The sequence below is a fragment of the Dama dama genome, chromosome X (genome assembly GCF_033118175.1).
Source record: "Dama dama isolate Ldn47 chromosome X, ASM3311817v1, whole genome shotgun sequence".
NCBI lineage: Eukaryota > Metazoa > Chordata > Mammalia > Artiodactyla > Cervidae > Dama > Dama dama.
Genome location: NC_083714.1, coordinates 9832729 through 9839617, shown reverse-complemented (window position 1 = coordinate 9839617; position 6889 = coordinate 9832729). Strand labels below are relative to the sequence as shown.

Here is a 6889-nt window from a genome sequence, read left to right as displayed (position 1 = left end):
ACCTGCTTTGACAGGCAGGTTATTTAATACCAGAGCTACCTAGGAAGCCATTTATATCTGCTACTGCACTTTATGGATTGCTATATGGCACATAAAAGTCTCTGAATGATACTCCTGTATACAGGTGGGAGAACGACAATATGAAAGGTCAATTAAACTTTCATGGAAAGAATTTTGACCATAAAGATCCCTAAAATGACTGACAGAGAAACCACGGATAGAAATGACCTTTTAGGAAAGTGAGGAGATGCAATATGGTTAAGAAGAGTTCATGATTTTGCCTGGAACAACTGACACAACAGACACATATTAATGAGGTTTATAATGCTTTCCTCAGGGTAGAAATGTTTTAACCATGGCACTAGGGCACAGGTCAAGACTCTAGAGTGCATGTGACTGTTCAGTGCTATAGGTCTTTTCCTGCCAAGTGGCTCTGAAAAGAGCCTTTGTTATGCAAAGTTCCGGGTCAGCCTATCTGCTGGTGGTGTATTTGATGACCGCCTTGGTGGCCTCTGACCTGGCGTGTTTGCCCATCTCCCCAGGCAGCAGCAAGCTCACAGAAGTCTGGATCTCTCTGGAGGTGATGGTGGGGTGCTTGTTTTTGGGGGCCAAGCGCCCAGCCTCTGGCGATGCGCTGGAATATATCAATCACGAAGGAACTCATGACATTCACGGCCTCCTGTGAGAGACTCAAGCCCATGTGGACTTGCTTTAGCACCCTGGAGAAATAGCTGGTGAAGCTCTCAGTGTTATCGGAGAGGCGGCGGTGGCGGCAGTTACCACGGCGGCCGCTGCAGCCGTAGTGACCCTTTGGTATCTTCTCCTTTGCCTTCCTTGGCTCCATTTCGGAGGGCTCGGCTTCACAGGGCTAGGTTTCTTCATTGCCCAGGTCTTCTTCAGACAGCTTAGGTGATGACTCATCCACCTCGGACTCACGTTTCCCACAGCTCAGAGGGAAGGCAGCTTCCTAGGGCAGGTGCCCGGCTTTATAATCCCTGCCTGCCCTGAAGTCACTGGCAAGGTCCATATCTGATTGAATAAAATTGAAGTCAGGGAGGCCTGTCACTCAGTCACCCCATGTCACGTGTCACCAAATGCCCCTCCCCCTTTGACCCTCTGTGGATCAATCACAGCGGGAATCTTTAAACTTTCTATGACCTCCCCCAGAAACTCTTTGAACTATGCAGCATGTAGGAAAGGGCTTCCCGGGTTGCGCTAGTGTTAAATAACTTTTTTTTTTTTTTTGGAAAAAACAAAAAACAGTTTGAGCTTCCTGAGAAGGTCTGACTGACCTCCATAGCTCAAGCGCTTGCTGCCGTCAGAGTGACTCTGGCCAATTGGCGGCCATTTAATTCCACCACAGAATCTTATTTTTCCATTTCTGAGGCACCGTAGCTTGAGATGGGCTTCTCGGGTAGCGTTAGTGGTAAAGAACCCACCTGCCTAGGCAGGAGACATAAGAGACGCAGGTTTGATCCTTGGGTAGGGAAGCTCCCCTGGAGGAGGGCATGACCACCCACTCCAGTATTCTTGCCTGGAGAATCCCATAGACAGAGGAGCCTGTCGAGCTACAGTCCATAGGGTCACAATGAGTCGGACTCAACTGAAGTGACTTAGCACACACAAGCATGCAGCTTGAGCAAGTACTCTCTGACGTGTTTAGCAGAGTGCTCCTCAAAATCAGAGGACATGTGTGTGTGTGTGTGTCCATTGTCCATGCTCAGTCACTTCAGTCATGTCGGACTCTTTGTGATCCCATGAACTGTAGCCTGCCAGGCTCCTCAGTCTTTGGAATTCTCCAGAACTGACCTGCTATTACCTACAGTACTCATCAAAGTCCGTGAGTAGAAGTAAAATAAGCAAACCCACGTTCTCCAAATATGGAGCAAGAATAGAAATGGAATACTTACAGATTTTTAAAAATACTCATATATTATGGAACATAAATTTAAATGTTTAAAATTTATTTATTTATTTATTTATTTTTTTTGCATTTTGGTTGTGTGCTCAGTTGCTTCAGTCATATCCAACTCTTGCAATCCCATGGATTGCAGCCTGCCAGGCTTCTCAGTCCATGGGATTCTCCAGGGAAGAATACTGTAGTGGGTTGCCATGCCCTACTCTAGGGGATCTTCTAGACCCAAGGATCTAACCCATGCCTCCTGCAGCTCTTGCACTGTAGGTGGAGTCTTTACTCTCAGCCACCAGGGAAGTCCTCTTTACATCTTGTGCATGCCTGGGTGCATCCTAAGTCGGGTCAGTCTTGTCCGAATCCAAGCCAACCTATGAACTATAGCTCTCCAGGCTCCTCTGTCCATGGAGATTCTCTAGGCAAGAATGTTGGAGTGGGTTTCCATGCTCTCTTCTAGGGTATCTTCCTGACCCAGGGCTTGAAACGCCATCTCTTACATCTCCTGTATTGGCAGGCAGGCTCTTTACCACTAGAGTCACCTGTGTAGCCCTCTTTACATCTTAGGTCCCCCAAATACCCAACATTTATTTATTTATTGTCAATAAATATTAGAGCTGTTTGTTGAAAAAGTGATTAATTCTCTAAGAATGCACCAGGGCTAGAGGGCAAGAATCAAGTAAAGGGAAAGATAATTAATATAACATGCTAATTTCTAAAATCAATGATAATACAAACAAAAATTTTAATATATTCATATAAAAATAAGTTAGCCAAAGTGAATCAAAAGTCACTGAAGAATATTCAAAGAGATGGAGGTTTTCAACGAGCTATGGTAATCATCAGGCTTAAGTGCATTTCCTGTGAGGATTTTAAGGAGCATCTAATTCTACTGTTATTGAAGTATTTCTAATTATAAAGAGAAAAAAGCTAATTTTTATCACTAGTAAATAGAATGTAATGATAATTCATGGAAGAAAGTTTGCAACTGCACATTATCTGGAACATGACGTAGTGTTACTAGTAACCCAAAGCTACAGAAGGCCTTTCTTTTCATTACAAATTCTCAAGAGACTTTTCCTCTCCCACAGTTAGGGACATGGATTAGAAATATTTTTTGGCATTTTCCTTTCCCATTAAGAAATTTCCAATTTTCATTAAGGCTGCAGTCATTCAGTTATCCATAATTATTAAAGGTTTCAGGGATTATTCATCTCTGTCACTTTTCACACAAAGCTGAGCATTTTAAAGAATATATATAAATAATTTTGTCAAGTTATTTTTCATGTTTGGAATGGAAGGTTTTCACATTTTTTATCCTATCTATTAACCAAAATAGAATCATAAATGACCCTTAAAATATAAACCAAGCTAGGGTCTCTAAATTTATTCAGCTGATGTCTAAACTACTCTGCAATGTAAGAGACAGCTGACACTCATATTGGTGTAATGGTGGTACCTCTTCATGGGGGTTGTGCAGCAGGATAGGGAGATTTTAGCTTGTCAGCTCACATCTCTCAAACAGCAAGGCAAAGCTGTGTGTCCTTTTAAAGATTAGCTATGTCATGTGCATAACATCACTTCTTCCACATTCCATTGGTCAAAGCAATCACAGGCCTCCCAGAGTCAAAAATAGGGGAACAGACATGTTTTATCCACTGGAGAAGTGTCTTGGAATGAGCAGCCTTCATGTATCTAACAAATATGCCATACTACACATGCTTCTTGAGATGTGACTGGGTGCCACACTTACATTATGTGAATAACATAAGGTCTTAGCTTCCTTGGGCCACAGTGTTAAACTGTGGAATCCTTTTCAACTTGATTTACCCTATACAAGTGACCTTGCACATGTAGTGGATCCCTATGATCCAGGGCCAAACTTTTACTCTAAGTTTTGTGAAGTTTCTGACCATTATATTCATTCTCCCCCACTTCTGGGTACCTGGACATAGAAACATAGACATGTTGATGTTAAAGAGAATGTATGAAGTGAGTTCATGCTAAGAAGAACTCTACCATAATCTGATCTGAATATCAGATTTCCTGATTGTGGTCACTTAAATTTCCCATAAGCCTCAAGGTCCTCTTCTTTCAAGGATCCCCTAACACCTGTCATTTTTGTGTGTGCGTGGCTTTAAAAAAATTTATTTTCTCACAGTTCTAGAAAGTCCAAGATCAATGTTCTAGCAGGGTTTGGCTTCTGGTGAGAGTGTTCTCCCTGGCTTGCAGACAGCTATGCTTCTTTGTGTCCTTGAGCTGGTATCCTTATAAAAGGGGAGAGACACCGGGGATCTCTCCCTCTCCACCTGTCATTTTAATTGCAATACATCCCTCTCCATCTCGCCTGCAAATGAACATATTGTCAGAGTTATATTGGGCAGTTTTGGGGTCACAGATATAATTGAAGGAGGAAGACAGTCAGAAACAGCCTCTAATATATATATAGTCCCATGCTCTTGGAGTTTGCTTAAGGGAAACACTTGATTAAACAATTCCATTTGAATTAATTCCCCAAAGGGGATTCATGTACGTGAAGAATATCCACACTGCATTTCCATTTATTCAAAAATATTTCCTCTTGAACTGATTAGTAGAGAGAATCATGGTTACTAGCAGCTCCGGATATGTTCACATTTTCAAAGGCTGATACCATGTCTGATCGATCAGAACCTAGAGTGAGTTTCAGGAAGTCACCTGAGTCCTGTTATCAGATCTATCCCAGCAGCTACGTGACCTTGTGTAATGAATGGCTGTCATTTCCTCAGGCATATATCATGTGGGAAAGACACTGAGTCTCCAGAAGGGATAGAATTCACTATAACGGTCCAATAGTTATAAGAACAGTAATTATGTACAGAGTCTTCTTTAAAACAAAACTCCAGGTGATGGAGTTTGGATCAGCATGAAGGCAACCCAAAGTCATATGATACTTGCCAAACTACATCTTCCAAGGGTTGACATTGTCAAAAGTAGTTACATTAAGGATAGCTTGCAGCATTTAAAAAATCCTGGCCATTAAGGGCAGGACTGGCCATGTCACTACCCTCAGAGAGACACTAGGGAACACAGCAAGGACTTCATTGATGACCAGTTAGAGGTGGAGTCTGGGATTTCTCACATTCCACTGAAGTCCACCAGTGATCCTACATTTGTTTTTAGAGTTCCCTCATAACATCAAGAAAAAGTCCAGTTTTTCAAGGTTTCTCCCCTCTCACTCAACATTCATTTCCTGTCATTCAGTAGTGACAAGCCATGATCAAAAGGAAGAGGGTGATGATGAATGAGAAATAAGTACCACCCCCATTTTATTGATCCTTGTCTTGGGAGCTGGGTTTTCATCCTGCCAGTTTAGTTGGTGGTCTCATTTTGTCACACCCATGTGCTTAGAGATGAAAAATATTTTTTAATGGAACAAATCACTTGAACAAAAATACCCTGTTGAGTTTGGGAAGATCATTTATATAGGATTATATGGATGGGTTATACAGGTGATACATCCACTCACATGTCTGAATTCATATCCTTTTCATCATATTTAAATCATACAATAAATCAAACAAGAAACTCAACAGCGGCTAAAGAATCATACCAACTTGACCCTCAATCTCTGAGGTTGAGCAACCCTGGAAGATGTTTCCTAGCTCAGCCTAAGATATATGATACAACATTGGGCTAATGGCTGTGGTTCAGTGGCTAGAGGTCCCTCATTGACTAATTCAGAGCTGAGTCCAGGTTGAACTACTTTGATTACATGCCCATATCACACCCATGATGACAGTGTGCAAGTTACGAAGTTTTTCACTTTTAAGAACATAATATCTCAGGCTTAGAAATAACAGAATCAAATTAATCTATAGGAGTTAGAGTGGTAACTTCAATTCTTGGGGACCTGGAATAGGCAATGTTTCTTAAACTTGGTGATTCTGTTATTTTTCTAATGTGTTTGGGCTCTCGATTATGTTTTCAATGGACTCTGTAATATGGGTAATGTCAAAAAAAAGTTGGAATGGCATATGCCATCCCTGTTAAGGTTTTGTTCTTGAGGCTGCTGATTAACATTTTTCCTTAAGCTTAAAACCCATTCCCTCAGTTTTTCTTTTCAGTCACCATTAACTCAAGTTTGTTCATTAGCAAAAGGTTGCTGCTATGAGCCATGAACATGGGGATTCTTCACCTCTGGAGGAGAGAAATTCGATCCGGGACCAGTGACGAAGTTTGATCGCTCAGAGATTTTGTGTAATAAAGTTTCATTAAAATATAAAAGAGATAGAGAAAGCTTCTGACATAGACATCAGAAGGGGGAAGAAAGAGTACCCCCTTGCTGGTTTATAGCAAGAAGTTATATACCTATTAGCAAACTGCTAATTAGAGAAAGGAAATACCTCAAACTGAGAGAGTGCACCAGGCCCCTCACCCACAACATGTATTTTGAGATAGCATTGGCACAAGGTGAGTCATCCCAGGCCATAAAACAGTTGACATGAATTTTGAAGAAAGGCAGATTTCCAACCAAATACATAGTTTCATTAACGTAGCTTAAGAGAACATTTCCATGAGTAAAACGTACTGGTTTATTGAGCCATTATCAGTTCTGAGTCTTAGGCGGAATGGACTTGAAGAAAGACAGAGTCTAAGGTAAATACATAGTTCATTAACATAGCTTAAGAAAAATATTTCCATAAGAAAAATGCATTGGTTAGCTCAAGGTTTGAGAAAAGTTAAGTTCAAGTGAAACCAAGTGTCGTCATGGCAACAAAGAATTTTAAAAGAAACTTCCTTTTAATTTTGTATAGAGAAGGGAACAAACACGTCTGACACTTGCACTCTATTTCCTATGCTTGGGGACCTCTGGCCTTCTTGCCTGTTACCCTCTCATTAGGTACCCTGTTTCCTCAATCATCCTTCAAAGAGAATTAAATATACTAATTTCTCCCAGTCTTCAAAATCAAACTCCATTTTCTTCTCTTTTATCTGCAT

The 6889-nt window shown here is 41.2% G+C and overlaps 1 pseudogene; it reads right to left on the bottom strand.

Moving 5' to 3' along the window:
* Positions 1-471: 471 nt before the first annotated feature.
* LOC133052196 (late histone H2B.L4-like) lies at positions 472-844 on the bottom strand (annotated as a pseudogene).
* Positions 845-6889: the final 6045 nt, after the last annotated feature.